The sequence below is a fragment of the Megascapheus bottae genome, chromosome 4 (assembly GCF_031878675.1).
Source record: "Megascapheus bottae isolate mThoBot1 chromosome 4, mThoBot2.hap1, whole genome shotgun sequence".
Lineage (NCBI taxonomy): Eukaryota > Metazoa > Chordata > Mammalia > Rodentia > Geomyidae > Megascapheus > Megascapheus bottae.
This window is the reverse complement of record NC_143512.1, coordinates 18,295,922-18,315,659: the sequence shown is the minus strand read 5'-3', so window position 1 is coordinate 18,315,659 and position 19,738 is coordinate 18,295,922. Positions and strand designations below refer to the sequence as shown.

At 35.7% G+C, this 19,738-nt stretch overlaps 1 protein-coding gene across 24 annotated transcripts in view; it reads left to right on the top strand.

The window, feature by feature from the left end:
• Positions 1-19,738, top strand: part of Fer (FER tyrosine kinase) — a 432,292-nt gene that overhangs the window by 81,343 nt on the left and 331,211 nt on the right. For 13 of the 24 annotated variants that reach the window (XR_016535240.1, XR_016535241.1, XM_090331522.1 and 10 more), the window contains 2 exons: positions 6,956-7,009; positions 17,040-17,137. The exons of 3 other annotated variants lie outside the window; for them this stretch is intronic. The gene's annotated coding sequence lies outside the window, so the exon portion shown is untranslated. Of the gene's footprint in view, positions 1-6,955; positions 7,010-12,324; positions 12,358-12,459; positions 12,509-14,202; positions 14,421-17,039; positions 17,138-19,738 lie in introns of those variants that run through there. 8 more of the 24 variants (XM_090331527.1, XM_090331528.1, XM_090331523.1 and 5 more) reach the window with 5 other exon arrangements.

Below are 19,738 nucleotides of genomic sequence, written 5' to 3'. Positions count from 1 at the left end.
TTCCATGCTTAGGAAAGTCTTGCTTCCTGTTTGTTTCTCTGGTAGCATGCTTTAAATTCAAAGTTTCAGACTTAACTCTTCTTGTTTGCTCAGCTGGCACCACTTGAGCCATGTCTCCAGCCCAGCTTTTTGCTGATTATTTTGGAGTTGGAGTCTGGAGTTGGAGTCTTGAGCACTTTTCTCCCCAAGCTGGTTTCAAACCTTGATCCTCCAGGTCTCTGCATTCTGAGAAGCTAGTTTTTAGGGGCTGAGGACAAACATTTAGCTAATTCCTTCACTCTTCAAGCATTTGAGCCCTTCTATTCAATGTCCGTAATCCTCTTTCATGCCTACCTCATTAAAACTAATTAATTAAACACAGTAAATTAACATTGAAGTTACTCAGTACTTTTTTCCCCCTATTTGTCTTTATCATGCTTATATATAAATACTTGGTGTCCTTGAAAGAGAAACAGTTTGTAGTTTTTGAATTTTATTAGTACTTTAAGCTAACTTGAAAACCATGAGATCTGTAGTTTTTTTTTCTTTTAATCAAAGCTTCAATTTTTCTTGTTTCCTTACTTTCTTATTCCTTTTCTATTTTTATTTGATTATTCAAGTAAACACTTTAAAGTATACTGAGAAAACTATTGAGAATTAATGTTTTGGAAAATAATAGAAACATTTATTTTGTAACTCTCTGACTGCAGGTCTATGGACTTCATTTTTGTGTCTGTCTGTATCTGAATCTAAATTTGTAGGAGTTCTTGAGCTTGAGGCTGTTACTCTGAGTTACATGAAGGCTTCCAAGCTTTGTGGGTGAATGGAGGGGACATAAAAGGAATAGAGTTAAAGTAAAGAATTGAGTCAGAAGAAGGGAAACATATTGGTTTGCATTTCATGAGAAATGTATATATATATATATTATGCAATAATAATGTAAGTAGAATATTAATTTATCTGCTGTATGGCTGATAAAATATGAAGCCTCCCACATTTCTTATTTGAAATTCAATATTTCTAGAGAAGATGAAGTTGGACCTTTCTATGAAAATATTCAGATTTCTCTTTTGATGATATTGTGGTATCTTCAGCTTAAAAAATATATACTGCCATGCACAACTTGGACTATTTCTTAAATCCTTTGGTATAAGTATCAAACTATTCACTTGTTCTCTGCCATCATTATTCACTATAAGCTTGATATTTTCTTTTTCCTTAGAATTAAATAAAAGACTAGAAATTTTAGTGGAGATGTTTCTTGGTAGGATGGAAAGGGTAGTGAAAAGAACCACTTGTTTTGGGGTTAGGGCTTCAGGTCCAGTTTCTCTTCAAGTCACAGTTTCCTCATCTATTAAATAGGGAAGATGAAATTGCCTTGAAAAGCAGTTCTGTAGAAGAAAGGAGACAGTGTGGCTTAAGTGCCTGAATTTAGGAAGTGCCCAGCTTCTGTATTCAACTCTTATCTTCCTCATGTTCGAATGATTCTAGCATCTTAAAAGTCCTTAACTTTCAGATGGGACATTCAATGAATGTACATTAAATTTACTTAAATTGAAAGTTACTTGCATTTATGTACAAAAGTAATTAGAAATATTTCAGATACTTTATAGTTCTGAAACTATTATATCTCATTAGGGATTGTGAGACTTACTTTAGCTGGGCTTTGATCCCAAAATATGTCCAGTTTGTCTGGGTTTCTGATTTATTTTTCTTTTACCTTAGATTATCATCTGTTATTGGATGATTGCCCTAAATTCCTTTTTTATAAACCACGGGTATTTGCCTAAAAGTTGTGCAGAAAAGCCAAATGTTACTTTATTAAATTTTTAACTAGTGTTCTCTGTTGAACTACAGTTATTTGATCTGTTCAAAACCTCAACATTACTTGCAAATTTAATGGTGTTCTTTATTGTATGTTGTCTACCTCCTGATATGTATATATATATTCATACATACATACGTATATGCACAGCAGAATTTCAAAATGTGTATACTGGAAGTATAGGTTTCAAATTAATAAAATGACACAGTTTAAATGCAGGGACTATAGTATTGGATGTACTGAAGCAAGCATTACCGAATTAAGAGTTAGTAGTTCAACTAAATAGTCCTTAGTGTGCCCATCAACAATAAAGAGGAACTTTGTGATCTAAGTCAGTGATTTTCAATCTTTCCTCCATTCAAGCACAGGAGATTTATGACATTGTAGTGGGTAGTTTTCTAGGTGCCAGATGTGATTTTCTCTCTTTTGTTATCATTCAGGGGAACCTAGTAGAATGCAAGTGCTGAAAATAAGCACCCTCCAATCCACTGATTTACTGAAGAAAGTGAGTCATTAAAATGGGGGGCCGGGAGTTTGGCCTAGTGGTAGAGTGCTTGCCTAGCATGGGCGAAGACCCAGGTTCAATTCCTTGGTACCACGTACATAGAAAAAAGCTGGAAGTGGTGCTGTGGCTCAAGTGGTAGAGCTCTAGCCTTGAAAAAAGTCCAAGGACAGTGCTCAGGCCTTGAGTTCAAGCTCCATGACTGGCAGAATAAAATAAAATGTATACAATTTGGAGTCACACCTGTAATCCTAATTACTCAGGAGGCTGAAATCTGAGGAAAGTCCATTAGATTCTTACCTTAAATTAACAGCAAAGAAGCCTGAAGTAGAACTGTGGCTCACGTGGTGTAGGCCTAGCCTGGAGTGAAAAATCTCAGGGACAGTGTCCAGAACCTCAGTACAAGCCCTTAGTTCAAGGATCAAGAAAACAAAGCAAAACAAAAAGCCATTTTATACAACTATTATTAATAAATATTGGATATATGTCTTATAGTTCTGTGGTTGAGACTCAAGGTACTTCCATGTTTTCCTGAAGGAAAATCCTCTCTGGGTCTTCTTTTTTGTTGTTTTGAGGCAAGACCTCAAAGGCCTATTACACTTATTCTATGTAATTGTTAGCAAGTAATCCTAATTTAAGTTATAATACATTAATGAACATTTAAAATATTTAAATGATACCACAGTATTTATTATCAATAAGTGCTAATTGTTGTAGAAACATTGAAATTAGTTTTACAGTACAAATTATTGTATTCACAGAAAGATTATTTCCATAATATAATAAGCCTAATAGTTTTAGGTGAGAGAGAAGCTCTTAGAATTTTTAAATTCTAATTACTTAGTACATAAAAAAGCTCTTGACATTGGCTCAGTAAGAAAAGTATCTTTAAAATTACATTAGTGTGCAGGAGATTGCTTTAAACCTGTCATCCTAATAGATTAGAGTTGGAAGTATAAACTTAAAAAGCTATGTCCAAAAGACCCTTGATATGATGCAAGTGATATATCCTGAAAAACAATGAATCTTGGATCTAACTACCTACATAAAACACCAGCATGCTTAAAAAGCTTATGTGACCTCAATAAATAGGACTCGAATCATGGAAGTTATTGAATAATTTGCTTCTAAAATGAAGACTTGAAGGCTGTGGTACATTAGTATATAAGCAAAGCTTCTTGCTCATTCCTACCCCTGTGTCCAGAAGTTTGTAGGATCGAAGAACAGGGTTAGGGGCATGGCCTAGTGGTAGAGTGCTTGTCTAGTATGCATGAAGCTCTGGGTTCGATTGCTTGGTACCATATATACAGAAAAAGCTGGAAGTAGTGCTGTGGCTGAAGAGGTAGAGCACTAGCCTTGAGAAAGCCCAAGGACTGTGCTCAGGCCCTGAGGTCAATCCCCAGGACTGGAAAAAAAAATGGTAAAAGAACATTTTTGGCACAAGCTTCTTGTCACAGAGTTGAAGATCTATCCTTAGCCACTGTCCTGCTCCTTGAATAAATTTTTTTGGATATGTTTTCTCCCTGGAGTTGAGCACATCTGTAGTTTGTGTTCCTTCTGATATTCTATTTCCTGCGTGGCAGGATTTCCCAAACTTTGGTCAGTGAGATCTCTTGTTAATTTTCATTTGATAATACAAAGGAGAATGTATTTTGTTAGTAAATGGTCAATATCTACTTCATGATAATATTTACACAGTGTCTTTCTGTTCAGTTATCTTTCCTGAAGATTCACTTGCTTTGTCCAGTCAGAACTATCATTTTAGGTTTAACTAAGGTGTGGAAAATTGTACTTTGCTAATAGCAAAGGAAATGATTTAAAAGCATCACTTTTTGTTGTCTGTGGTGTGAATTACTTTTATATCAATTCTCAGTTTATATATATATATATGTATATATATTTTGTTGTTGTTGTTGTTGGTTATATGGCTTAAATTCAGGGCCTAGGTGCTGTCACTGAGCTTTTTTGCTCAAGGCTAGCTTTCTACCACTTGAACCACAGCTCTACTTCTAGTTTTTAGGTGGTTAACTGGAGATGAGTCTCATCACCTTTTCTGCTTTGTTTAAATAAGATCTTTGTCATGCCTCTAGTTGTTTCTGATAATTATTAATGACAACTTAATAGACAACATAAATGATAGTGATAGTGAATGAAGCATATAAATGTTTGTCTACATTTATATAATTTTATGTAGATTCTTAAACTTTTTTTTTTTTTTGCCTGTCTTGGGGCTTGAACTCAGGGTACTGTCGTTGGGCTTTCTCAAGGCATTTGAGCCACAGCACCATTTCCAGCTTTCTCTCTGTATGTGGTATGAGGGAATTGAACAAGTATTCTACCATTAGGCCAAACCCCTGGCCCACTACTTAAGCATTTTATAAAGATAGAGACTAATTTTGATTTGTAAATATATTTGCCAGTTTTGTTTTGGTTTGTGCATAGTTCTTTTTTCTCCTTCATCATTTTAACCTCTAAGGTATAAACAGATTCTGCCCACAAAAAAATTATCAGTTGAGTTGCATAGATTCTTGAATGTTGTGTGGGTATAGTAATAATTCTGTACTAGTAACGTTTTTCTACATTTCTTTTGCTTTTTGTGACAACCTTGTAAATTATAAGTGTGTTTCTACTTTTTTGAGATAAAAAATCAGTCATAGATATTATCCCATTTTGAGGAGTTAGAATATGTTACTGGAATTTGAACTCAGACATTTATATACTAAACCTGAAATAAACATGAGGAGTAGAAGTCTAACTACAGGGGCTGGGAGTTTGGCCTAATGGTAGAATGCTTGCCTAGCATGCACGAAGACCCGGGTTTGATTCCTTGGTACCATATACATAGAAAAAAGATGGAAGTGGTGCTATGGCTCAAGTGATAGAACTCTGGCCTGGAGAAAACCCAAGGACAGTGCTCAGGCCCTGAGCCCAAGAGCAGGACTGGCAAAAAAAAAAAAAAAAAAAAAAGATTTTAGCCGAGCACAGTGGCTCATGCCTGTAATCGTAATCCTCGCTACTCAGGAGACAGATCAGAGGATCACAGTTGAAAGTCAGCCTGGGCACTGCAAAGTCCAGAAGACTTTTTAAAATTTTATTGCAAAATATAGAGGGGTTACAGCTATATTCACCAGATAGTAAGTGCATTACTTCTGACACATTGATACCCCCTTCTCATGTTTTTGTCCCCATTTCCCTTTTGCCATCCCCTCCCAGTCATCTTGTTTTACCCTCTTCTCTTTCCCATTTAAATTAAACAAATAAAAGTATATGCAATATACCAGGTAACAAAGTCAGATACTGTAACAGTATGAGATTAACCAAAGCGCAACAAAAGAAAAGAGAAATAACCCAATACTTTAAGACCAACAATTGCTAAAAGTCTGTTTCCATAACCTGGAGATCCTTTCATTTAGCCTTATCCTATATGACCTTATGTATCTAGGTTTTGCGCTATTGTAATCCTCTCCTAGGATAGTCCTAGTTGTGTACTAATTATTACAAATGAGGGAAACCATTGAGCCTATTTTCCTTTGAGTCTGAAAGCCTAAAAGACTCTTGTCTCCAGTTAATCACCAGAAAACTGGAAGTGGTGCTGTGACTCTAGTGGTAGGGTGGTAGCCTTTAGCTGAAGATCTCAGGGACAGTGCCCAGACCCAGAGTTCAAGCCCCACAATTGATCAAAAAAAAAAAAAAAGGATGATTCTGCCTTTTGACATTAATATATGTGTTCTTTCTGATAATTTCTCAATTATAACACTAGGAGTTAGACCTTGGTAATTGCCAATTACTAAGGTTCTGTGTTTTTACCTGGACTTTGGAGAACGTTTTACTCTGTGAATGGACTGACATTCTCAGATCCAAGTGATGAAGCTTAGAACCACTTGTTATTATATATACAGCAATGCCATTCTTTTCAGAAGCAGTTGAAGATAGGGTAGAAATGGATAGATCCTTCAGGGTAGTCCACAAAAGAAATCATGCAGAAATGTGCTTTGTCAGACAAGAGAGTGGTAAGCTGTTCTAGGAATGGAACTGAAAGCAGGAAGACATGTGACTTTCATTTTTGGTCCTTCTATAAATGTTAATACTCATGCTATGTAAGAATTTAACTGTGGCTGCAGATAAGTACAGAATATTGCAGTCTTTCTTTCTCTTTTTCCTCCCTTTACTTATTCATCCATTGATAGGTTGATTTTATAACCTGGCCATTGTGAAGAGTGATGTAGTCATACAAGTATGCAGGTGTCTCTATTGTATGTAGACTGTGTAGACTACTTCACCTATCTGTCCAGGAGTGATATAGCAGGATCTTATGGTAGTTGTACTTGTAGCTTTTGAGGAATACTTATGCTGATTTGCACAGTGGCTACACTAACTCACATTGTCAGTATAGAAAGGCCCTCCTTTTTTTTTTTTTTAAGTACTGGAATTTGAAATCAGGCACTATGGCATTTGAACTATATTCCTAGCTCTTCATTGCTTTAGTTGTTTTTCAGATAGGATCATGTGCTTATTGCTTGGGGCTAGTTTCATCACTGTTCTACCATTGCTTCTCACGTAGCTGGGGATAAAAGTATGCACAACTATTCGTGGCTCTGGCTTATTTGTTGGTATGGATTCTTGCTAACTTTTTATTTTTTTTTAATTAGGCTGGCTTTCAACAACAATCCTGTTCTCTACCTCCTGAGTAGCTGGAATTACAGGTGTGTACCATCACACTTAATTTATTTGTTTTATGATGATTGTCATTCTGCTTGGGCGATTTTTCTTCTCCGTGTAGTTTGGGTTTGCTTTTCCTGTGGCTAAAAATATTGAACATTTCCTCATGTACTTGTTGCCATTTTTACTTCTTTCAAATAGTCTTTTTAGTTCATTTGTTCATTATTGTCTGCAATATTTTTCTGGTGTTTACTTCTTTGACTTTTTTTTAATTTAAGATTTTGGATATTATTGTCTTTCAGATAAAGTGACTGGTAAAGATTTTTCTCTCACACTGTCAGCAGCCTCTTCTGTCCTGTAACTGTTTCCTCTGAAGTTTTTACTTTTTATATTATTCTACACATTTATTCTTGCTACTGTTTCAAGAACTGTTAAAATGCTATTCAGAAGGTCTTTATGCCTTTACCATGAAGTGTTTTTCTTACCTTTTCTATTAGTCTTCTCAAAGTTTCTCTCTGGTATTAAGATCTTTGATAAATTTTGTTTTGATTTTAGAATAGGATGAGATAGCAACCTAGGTTCAGTCTTATTTCTAGGTAGGCCTATTCCTGCACCATTGCTGAAGAGTCTTTTTTCTTCAGTGTGTTTTTAGTTCTAGGTTTTGTGTTTCATTTCTTTGGGTCTGTGTGTCTATTTTTGATATCGTATCATGCTGGTTTAAAGGAATTTTTTTAGATATGACTTTGTATTATTTGAAAACAAGTGTTTTGATACTGTGAGCATTGTTGTTTTGCTCAGGATTGTTTTGGTTATTTACTTTGTACTTCCATATGAATTTTAATATTGCTTTTCTATTTCTGAACATTTGTCATTAACAGGAATTAGATTGATCTTTATGTCTTCATATCTTTTAGTGTTTCTTTCTTCAGCATTTTATGGCTTTCATTGTACAGATGTTTTGCCTTCTTAGTTTGCACTACATAATCCTCTCAATGTTTACACCTGTGTACACTTATATACATTCTCTTGAAAGGATGTCCTCATATACCATAATGCACAGTGCTTTTACTGCCTGCCACTGAATAAAGATGGCTTAAACTTACTGCTGTAGACCCAGTATCTCTGGATAATTTACTTCTGTTTGAAGAGTCTAGTTGTTTATGGTTATATGGTAAGGGTACTACTAAGTAATAAGGTTACTATTCAGAGACAGAATGAAAATAGAAAGACAGTAAAAAAATCCTAGAGTTTTTTTTTTTAAAGGAAAAACTACAAAGAGATTTTTCTGCCAATCATATGGGTGGACTTCTTTGCTTCTGAATTGAAGTAACCTTTCTGGTTTGCCACTGTGGTTGTCTCTGAAGATTATACCACAATTTTGTCTCCTGATCACAGGCAAAATGGATAATGAGGAGTCTCTCACAGGGCTCTGCATTGCTTTACTTTTCTGGTCCTGAGAGGCTGGCTCGAGAAAACTATCAAGGACTGAGCAGTAACAAGCCGTTGTTTATCAGGAGTTTCTTGGGTTATTTTACCTTTTATAAAGGTAGTAAGACTTTAGTTTTTGCATTTGATCTACATATCCCAACTAGTCAAACCCCAAATCCTAGTCTGAACAAGTTACATTAGCCTGCCATAGTTTTATATTCATATAGGAACAGAATAGTTCTAAGTCAGAGACTTAGGGTTTATTACAGTAAAAGCAAAGGCCAGAGAAATACCTTGGCATGAGTCCCTTGTCTAGTCCTTCTCCAGGTTTAGTTGATAAAAGGCAGGTATTTACTACATATACAATGGATTTGCATCACAGGAGAGAAGTGTTGAAATTAGGAGCTTCCAAACTTATATTGGGTGCTGCTATACCTGCTATCTTCTCCTGCAGAGGGAAGGAAGAGCTGAAGGGTTCTTTAGGATTATTCTAGAATGTAAGTGGATATCTACAGGGAGGAAATGGAGAGGGCTTTATTTCTCCGGAGTTCTTTAGAGGTTTTTATCTTAAAGGAGAGACCATTGTCTAAGTTGGTGTATTATGCCTAAGTAGGTGTATATACCTAAGTTGGTGTATGTCTTTATAATACCTTTGGTTCAGAAGATACTTATTTTGAAGGAACATGAAAATTCCAGACCTCTTTCTCAACAGTAATTTTAAATTCAGTGACTACATTTTATTCACACTTGAATTCAGACTCATGGGAAAACTTTTTAGAATTTTATCTACTTTTCTTTCCATCTTTGGGCACTTTCTTTGGGTTGACTCATTGTCATGTAGGTACTTGTTTTGTGTGTGTGTGTGTGTGTGTACATGCATGCATGCTAGTCCTGGGACTTGAACTCAGGGCCTGGTCACTATCCCTGAGCTTCTTTTGCTCAAGGCTAACACTTTACAACTTGAGCCACAGTACCACTTCCAGCCTTTTCTATTTATGTGTTACTGAGCAGTCAAACCCAGGGCTTCATGCATGCTAGGCAAGCGCTCTACCACTAAGCCACATTCCTAGCCCTTTTATTTTTTTTTCCACTTAAGCAAGTTCAACTGAAAAAAGACCTTCTTCAAAAACTATTCGGCTATAGTTAGAGGTTGCTTGGGATATAACTCAGTGGTAAACACTTGCCTAGAATGTGTAAAGACCTGGGTGTCATGTGTGTATGTGTGTGTGTGTGTGTGTGTGTGTGCACATGTGTGCATGTGGGCTTGTGAAGGGAGTTGGGATGGGATTCAGGCTTCTCTGTCTGATTTTAGCTGCATATCTAGGTATAGAGGAAGGAAAATGCTGATTTTCCACACTGGGGGCCATGTGTCCGCTGTAGGAACTTGAGAGTATAATTAATTCCAACCAAACCATGTGGATTGAGAATATCCTTCTGCTAGAAGAATATTGAAATACTACTACAAAAAAGTGTGCTTCAGATTAAAACAAACAAACAAACCTCCAAGCCAGGCATGGTGGCTCACACCTGTAATCCTAGTTACTCAGGAATCTGAGACCTGAGGATCTTGGTTGAAGGCCAGCCCAGACACTAAAGACCAGGAGACTCTTATCTCTAGTTAACCACCAGAAAATTGGAAGTGGTTCTGTGGCTCCAGCGGTAGGGCAGTAGCACCCAGGCCCAGAGTTCAATTCCCACAACTGACCAAAACCAAAACCAAAACCAAAACCAAAACCAAAAAAGAACCCATCAATACATGTGTATGCACATGCAACTCATCCTATGTTCAAAAGATTAGAAAATTATTGTGTGGGCTTTTCTGTTCCCTCTTGTAACTTACTATGCCACCATGAATAAGAAATTTCTTTGAAAATAGTATATAAATGGAGGTAAAATTACATTTAAATGTCTACTTACTTTTAGATATTTGGCTTATTATAGTAGGATGTATTTTGGAACAGTAGATTGAAAGAGAAGTAGGATCAGCAAGACAGTTGTTACTTTCAAGGCGATGCATCTATAGGTGTCACTGCATGACTCAGTCTCATCTTACATGTTTTCTTTTTAAAATTATTACCTTCAAGTAGTTGTTCAAAGGAATTTCAGTTTAACTTGTCTATTTATGTGTGCAGTAAATGAATTTTTAAAATGAATTTTAGAATGAATTTTTTTGGTCAGTCATGGTGTGTGAACTTGGGGCCTGGGCCCTGTCACTGAGGTCTACCACTTTGACATGCAGCTGTACTTCTGATTTTCTGGTCCTTAATTGGAGATAGGAGTGTCTCATCATTTCCTACATGGACTGGCTTTGAACCTCAATCCTAAGATCCCAGCAGCTAGAATTACAACCATGAACCATCAGTGCTGGGCTAATATTTATCTTTTTATTATCATTAAATAGTTGTACAAAAGGGTTTCAATTGAACATGTCAATTTATGAGTACAATGCATCTTGATCGTTTCATTGATTCCATCCTATTCACCTATCATTTCCTTACTTGTCCCAACTTTCCTAGTTTAATTTTCACACACACACACTATACATGTATATAAAGACATAGATGTTTACATCTATGTCTTTATATACATGTATATGACAACTGTTTGGCCTCAGTTCCTGTTTTCATTTGTCTGCATCCTTCCTTTTAGTTCCTGCCCTTCATTAAGACCTCAGCTTTCTGGAAAGGGAGGAAAACAAGATGAGGGGATGGGTAGGGGGAAGGAAATGGAGACAAAAACATAAGAAGGAGTATCAATGTGTGTGAAGTAATGCTCCTTCTGTCTGGTGAATATAATTGTAACCCCTCTACTAATTACAATTATATTTATGTATATATATATATATATACATCAGCTTTCTGATAGTTATTTTGTTAAGCTGTCTATTTATTGTTCAGTGGGGTTATACTTGGAATCTCACTCGTTTTGAATATTTTGCTTTATTCAACTTGGTCATGTATATGTGCAAAAGGCCCTCTCGTGTTTTCACATGTTTGTTGTAATTTGATGGGGTACTGGGGACTTTTTTATATTTTATCTTTTTACATTTAAAGAATATTTCCTGAGACTCACTTTATGACCTAGAATATGATCTTAGGCTGGACAATGTTCTATTGAGAAAAATGTGTATTCTTCAGTTACTAGATGAAATTTTTTTAATGCTTTTTATATCTAGTTGATCTCATGTAAATTTGAGGTTTATTTTTTGAGATTTTTGTCTGGACTACATACTAGTGGTAAGAATGGAGTTATTGAAATCTTTTAAGTCTCTTTGTGTTTTGGTCTATGTATGTTTTAAGTATGAAGTATTTGTTTTACAATGTTGGGTAGACTGGCTTCTTTTTTTTTTTTTTTTGCCAGTCCTGGGCTTGAGCTCAGGGCCTGAGCACTGTCCTTGGACTTTCTCAAGGCTAGAGCTCTACCACTTGAGCCTCAGCACCACTTCTGGCTTTTTTCTATGTATTTGGTACCGAGGAATCGAACCCGGGTCTTCATGCATGCTAGGCAAGCACTTTAACCACTAGGCCAAACTCCCGGCCCCTAGACTGGCTTCTTATACATACATATTAGGAATTTATTGTCTTCTTGATGGAAATACCTTTTATTAATGTGAAGTGACTCTCTTTAGCTCTTCTGATTGATTTTGATTATAAATTTCTCTTGTTAGATATGTACTTTGAAGATTTTTTTCCCTGAGCTTCCCTATACCAGGGTTTATTTGATCATAAATGTATTTCTTCTATATAGCAGATCATCGGATCCTGCCTTTTGATCGAGTTCATTATTCTATGTCTTTTGAATGGAGAATTATCTATTGATTTTTATTTATTTAGTTGTTTTTATTGTAAAGATGATATACAGAGCAGTTACAGTTATATAAGCCATATGTTTCTTTTTGAACAGTGTCATCTTTTCTCTCCTTTTTTCCCAGTTCTCCCCATTCCATCCTCCTCCCTTATAAGTTGTATCCTTTATTTTCAACATAGTGTCTAGTGAGTATCACTGCTGAATTAGTTTACCCTTTGTCCCACTATTTCTGTGTTTCTCCTTACCCTTCCCCAAACAGATAAACTTAAATGCAAGACAAGTACAGAAATCAAAAGCAGTGACCAAAGGTAAAACAAAACACAAAAAGTAAAATGCATAAACCTTGTTACCACTTTTTAGATAAACATGATTTTATATAATCACATGCATATAACTATTGAGTGTGTCCAGTAATTTTAAATATTGGAATTAAAATTGTGTGTGGTAGTACCTGTCATTCCCCCATTGGTTTTAATTTTGTATTTCTTTCTGATCCTCCCATGTTTATTTACTCTTCTGGTGGGCTCTGATTTCCCTACCTTTCTCATGTTTATGATGATATTCTTCTGTGTATAGGATGTCTGTACTGCTTGTTCTGGGGTGATAAATTATCTTAGTTTTGTTTCGGCTGGACTGGTTTATTTACCTTTCAATGATGAAAACTCCACTAGGTAGAGTGGAGTTGGCAACTATTTACTTTCAGTACTTGAACTATGTCATTATAAGCCCTCTTTGTTTTTATGGTTTGTGTTGCAAAATCTGTTTTTGTGATAGGGTTTTCATGCAGGTGACCTGCATTTTTTTAGCTTCCTGCTTTTGGTATTCTTCTTTTGTTCTCTTTGCTTAATGTTTTAACTATATTATGTTATGGAGTGGTTCTTCTCTGGTTGGGTCTTTTGTACATACTTAGATGTACTTGACTTTTTACAGGTTTGGAAAGTTTTCTGCTATTACTCTGTTGAATATGTTTCTTATACCTTTAGGTATCCTCTGTTTCCTCTGTTTTCCTTCCTTAGTATCTGTAAGTTGTAATTTTGGTCTTCTAATGGTGTTTTAGAAGTTTTTACAAATTTCTGTGAATTTTATTTTGTTTTTTGTTTTTTTGTATAGTGCCAAAGGATTTTAGAACTAAGCCATTTGAGTGGGAAGGGTAAGAGAAGAGGGATAGAGTCAGGAAGATGGTGAGAAGGGGTGTAGATGGAATGAGTGCAGACACCCAGTATGCTCAGTACAGATCTATAGATTTATTATTATGAGGAGGAATGATGTCAGGAACTAGACGTGAGAAGAAAGAAAGAGTTCCAGGGTAGGGAAAGGGGTAGATGAGAACAATGCTAAAGAAAGAAAAACATTGGAAAAGGAAAAAAAAAACATTAAGCAAATAATACAAAAAGCAAACACAAATAAGAAAATAAAAAGTAAACAAGAAATAAGTTTCCAAACTCTCAGATTTCTCTCTTTGGCGAGCATGTAGTTTATTGCCAGATAGCCTCAGATTCTGCTGTAGGATCTGGCTTGAGCTGATGTAATCTCTCTAGTGGGAGAAGGCACAATGTATCTCAGTTGAGACCTACTCTTAGGCTTGCTTTGGTTGTGCTGTGCTTCTTGGCACTCCTCTTGATAAGATAAAGTGTGGGAAGTCTGCTATACTGTTTGAGGGAAGGAGTAATTTCCTCTACTCTTCCATTTCCTGTCTGCCCTAGGCCATGAGTGACTCACCCTGTTAGCGACCCCCATTTAGGAATATGAGTGTGGTTCTCTGCTACTGCTAAAATTCCCTTCTAATATTATTCAGACCCAGTTAGGCAGTGTGGACTGGTGCCATTGGATCGAAGTGGATTACAGCAATGTTTGGCAGTGTTTGCCACTTGGACCTACTAATCTTCTATGTGAATTAGTCGTCCACTGTGCCTATTGCTCTAGACATTTATCTGGTTTTCTTTCCTGTAGCTGCTGTTCCATTGTGTTGAGCAAGTGTGACATCCTTAGGCAATGGCTACTGTAGTATTTTACAGTGAGCCAAAGGGCTCAACTGCAGGTCAGCACTGCCTTTCCCCCAAGCCAGAGTTACAGTTTGCTCTATAGTTTTACTGTTCCATGTATGTGTCCCATGTGGGGATATTGCCAGGAGATGAAGGAGGTGAAAAAGAAAAAAGAAAACCTACAAAGACTCCAAGTCCTCCATCTCATCACTGTCTCCTTATAAATTTTGCACCTCAGGTACTTCTCTTGCTTCACTCTTCCCCATTCCTGGTTAGAATCACATTCACAAAATGGGGATTATATTTGCCTCTCAGGCAGTTTAGCAGCCAAGGCCTGTGACAGTGGGGAAGTTTGTGGGAGAAGGTATAGCAGGAAAAAGTTCTTCATGTTCATTTGTGAATGCAAATCTTTGCTGATAAGGATGGTAATATCCTTGAAAAAACATAAGGGATGTAATTTTACTCACAGATTTACGTAGTTTTAACAACGGAAAGTTCTACTTACAGATACTACTAATTAGATGTTCTGGTCTTTAAATTGTCTTTTCAATATTAAGGGCATGTCCATTTTTTTCATTAAAAAATAGAGAAGACTGACATACATTGAGACAGAATGCATGGTAGCTTTGATTAGCTATTTTGAACAAGACATATAAATCTGCTCTGTGTTGAACATGGAATCTCAGTTATCTTGTTTCTTATAAAGAGAATAGAATATGGAAATCTCAATAACTCTGGAATAATTTTATTAATTGGAAAGTCCAAAAATTTTAGAACTTTAAACTTAAGTGGCTGATCCAGTATTGGGGATTTATCTTTGAAATGGAATTAAGTACTTGAATAATGTACAGATTTAGGTACACAATAAGCCATATTTTGTTCCTTTGAAATAGCATGAGTGAAGAAATTTATTACTGTATACCTTGAAGGTTTTCTTGATAATAGTGTGTTTGAAAGCAGTGTAAAAGAGAAGTTATATATTCTATCATGCATTATATAACTTGCCAATGTACAAATCAGAGAAAAATCATAATGCATTATATAATTTCATTCATTCATATTTGTTTGTTATACTCCAGGTATTTGGAAGTCACTAACCGTATTAATATAAAAATCCTGCCATTGGTAATAACGCAGTGCCTCACTCCCATAAACCTAGTAACTTGAGAGATGAGGAAGATTGTAGGCTGTAGCCAGCCCAGGCAAAGACTTTTTGACATTCCCATTTCAGTCAATAAAAAGGCTGAGCACTGTGGCACTTGCCCGACATCCTAGCTATATGGGAAATATAAATAGCAGGATTATTTCATGCTGGCTTGAACATAACCCTATAGGGTTTTAACCCTATTCAGAAAAATAGCAGAAAGCAGGAAAAAAAAACCCAGAAAGGATTGAGTTGTGACTCAGGTATTAAAGCTTTTTCCTAGCAAATACAAGGCTCTGAGACAAACTCTAGTATCAAGGAGTTAAAAAAAAGTCTGTATTACCATTTAGTTCACTGGTTAGTGGAAGAATATAGCAGCATTTAAAATTATGTGTATAGATTTTCAATCAGCTTATCATAGAGAATCTTGCTAAATCTAGATTAAAATAAAATAATTGTCTGGAAGCAAAGAGGGAATCCTTTAGAAATGAGTGAAATGTTGGGAAGATTTGGAAAATATGGCTGATACGCTATTTTAGGTCAGTTTTCTGAAAAGGATAGGCGTGCTCTCACTGGTAAACTGAAATTTATTTGAAATTTGAAGAAGTAGGGGAAATGATAGGAAACAGAAAAGAAAAAAAAAGAAGAGTATGGAAGAAGGGGAGAGATGAAAATGGAGATTCAAAATTGTGCAGGAAGCAAAAGAAACTTAGGATATTAAATGATATCTACTTGGCCCTCTGTCTCCATGGGTTCTGCATGTATAGATTCAACCAAGCACTGCTCAAAACATTCTGAGGATCATGATTCAAAACCAGCTAAGGCAAGAAAAGTATATGTCTCTTATCTCCAAGTAGCCATAAAAAAGCCACATAGGGGCTGTGGCTCAAATAGTGTAGTACCATCCTTGAGTGGAAAAGCTAAGGAACCAGGTCCTGAGGTAAAGCAATGATGGTAACACACACACACACACACACACACACACACACACACACACACACACACACACACACGCAAATTTGCATTTATTTGTACTGCATATGCACAGACTTGAATTTTTGTTCTTAGTTTCTAAGCAATTCAGTATAACAGTGGCTACATAGCATTTATATTACATTCGGTATTAAGAGGGATCTAGTGATCATTTAAAATACACAGGATTATATATATACCGTGCAATTTTATGTAAGGTGCTTAGGCATCTGCAGGGTCCTGAGTCCTTAGTGACATGAGTGAATTGACATCACTGATAAAGAAGGTAGCCAGTTTCCAGAGTCCTATGAGAAGACTCCCTAGCTGCAAGACTTGAGAGAGAATAGCCCATTCAGGGACCGTTCTTTGGCCTACTAATGGAAGGGAAATAAAGCATGTTTTCTATCTTTGCATCTTTTCTCTCAGACAATCTTTCAAAAACCTTTGGCCTTTGAAAAAAAAGTTATTTAGTACTAAATTCTTAGACTGCAGAAGTATTTTAGCAAGTTAGTCCTTTGCTTTTCTCGTGTGCTGCAAACTTGAAAGAGGAATAGGGTGTGGTGAAGGTGAAATATTTTACACGTTTAGACAGTGGTCAAACAAAAGGGGCAACAGGAAGCAGCAGACAAGTTAAGTTAATGTAGGAGTTTTAATTAATTAAATTTTTTGTGCTCAAGGCTATTAGTGCTCTGCTATTTTTATTTTATTTTATTTTAATATTTTTTTTATTGTAATTAATAGATCATTTTCTCAAGTGTCTTCTTCATCCCTAATGTGTAATACCTCAACATGGACCTGCTACTTTAGATAAGAAATGACCAGCAATGAATAATAGTAAGGTAGGATTACTTTATTGTTCTTAGTAAAAATCTCTTTTTTTGCATGTGTCTGAAATTGTGACAGATTATTTTGCATAGGCACACAATTTTATATTTATGTTAATTATTTTTCCTGTCATTTATCTCAGTGAATTTTATATATTTTATTTGTGATATGATGATTATTTTGTCAATAATTATTTTGTCAATAATAATTAACAGCATCCCAGTATATATTGCTTCTTCATCCTTTGTATTCCTGGTCTTGTATTTTCAATACCAACTCAACATTTCATACTTTTCTTCTTGAACATTCATTCTTGCTTCTGGTTTCTGCCTTTGTGATTTCTAGAGAGACTCTGAAGTCATATGAAATTAAATTCATAATTAAATGTCATATAAAATTTAAATATCCAAAGTAAAACAAATTAAGTGGTACATATTTAAAATCTATCATATGCTTTTTATTTCCAGCACTAGTACTATTTATAACTTTTTAATTATATCCCTTTTGGAAAAATAACTAAGCCTATGGGAGGTTTTTAAAAGGTTTCTGTACTTGATACTGGCATTCAGCATTTGCTCAGCTGCCCCCAAATCCTGAAGTCATTTGTAACACAGAAGTCCCATGAATTCTGATGCAAAAAAATGAATGCATTTCTAAACCACCTTTTTCTCCTTTGTTCTGGCACCTTCTTTAGTCTTTCAATGTCTTATTTTATTAAAAATCAGTTTTCACTTTTGTTATAGTCCATTCCTCCTGAATTACAGGTAAGATACTCTCATTTATAGTAAACCTTAAGCTTCTCCAAGAATTCTTCAGAACCCTGTATGACTTTTAATTAATTATGAGCTTGATTTCTTGTGGCCACAGAATCTTTCTGGAAGTGTAAATTACTGGTGTATGCTTTTACAGTGAGTTTTGTTTCATCTTTAGTTTCTTTAAGAGATATTTCTTTTCAATGGTCTGAATTTTTTCCCATATTTTTACCCAGTATTTTGTTGAGCAATTTTATTATTTTTTATCATAGAGATTTTGCAGTATCATATCACTAGGTATGTAATGATACTAAGCTTAATTGCAAGCTCATCTAAATTCTTCAGAGATTCATCTTTGGTTTTGTGACTTCATTAGAGCATATTTATATTCAGCCTGAAATTGAGTAGATAGCTAGGTTTTCTTTGTTACCTAAAATAATAGCCTGTGTTTCTTTAGATTCTTTTTAAAAAGTGGAATTAAAATATTTATTTATTTATTTCAGTCCTGAGGCTTGAACTCAGAGCCTGGGTGCTGACTTTGAGCCTCTTTGTGCTTGAGGCTCGCTCTTTTCCACATGAGGCACAGCACCACTTTTGGATTTTCCGAGTACTTTATTGGAGATAGGGTCTTATGGACTTTCCTGTCCAGTGTGACTTTGAACCTGATCCTCAGGTCTCAGTCTCCTAGGTAGCTAGGATTACAAGCATAAGCCACAAGTGCTCGGCTTCTTTAGTTTCTTTTGTGAAGAATATTTTGTCCAAAGAACAGAGTTAGTAATGTTTGTGCTTTTTGTAAGAAGCACTGGACTATTTCAAATTCCTTATGTTATTCTTATTACCCTATGCGTTTTTCCACTTTACATTTGTTTATCTTTTGAGTTTTAAAGCTGAGAAGTCATAGTAGAATAATGAGATTTACTATGGAAAGTATCTTGGAGCTTATTTACTTCCTCTCCTTTAGCTGGGATCTAGATATTGTGTCCAGCCCACAATCACAGGGAAATCTAATGATTTTGGGAGCAAGTCTGCCTTTTCTCCTCATGTTTCAGTCACAGTGGGTGCCCCTCATTCTTTCTGCCTTCCTGTACCTTCAGCATTTCATTGAGACAGTGTTCAGTGCTACTGAAAAACTGAATATGAGCTCCTATGTTGTCTTTTGTATAGATTAATATTTTTGCTGCATGTTCTATTTATATAGTTTTGAAGTCATTACAGATGTTATGGTGAGGAAAAACTTGTAGCATTTAGGTCCTATAAATATGAATGATTTTTTTGCAATATAGTAATGCTGATTTCATGGTGTAAGAGAATTAACATTAACTTAAGAATATGTTTTCCTTCATCCATCATGCTGCTTTAACAAAATATTTAATTCGGGCTATGAATGTAATTAACAGACAAGTTTATTTCCCCTAATTCTAAATACTGGGAATTTCTGGCTCAAGGTGCCAGTAGGTTTGGTGCCACCCATGGATGGAACTCATACAGGAGTGCAATCAGAAAAGTTCTAACTCATTCCATATTGTCTTGGGAGTTAAATTCCAACATCAGGTTTTGAAGGATATATATGATTAATTCAGCATAATGTTTAAAGTAGTGGTCTATATGTAGGTTGTCCAGTTGTCCCTAACTTTCTGAGTTTTATGATACAGAATTTAATTAGATTTCATGCAGGGAATTTGGTTCTTAACACCCTTTGTTCTCTTCTAGTCTCAAATAGTTCCTTGCTGCACTTGTTTGTTGCTTCACTCCTTTGTTATTAGCCATCTGTTTTCTTTTCTTTCTTTTTTCTTTTTTCCAGTCCTGGGTTTGAGCTCAGGGACTGAGCCCTGTCCTTGGACTTTCTCAAGGCTAGAGCTCTAC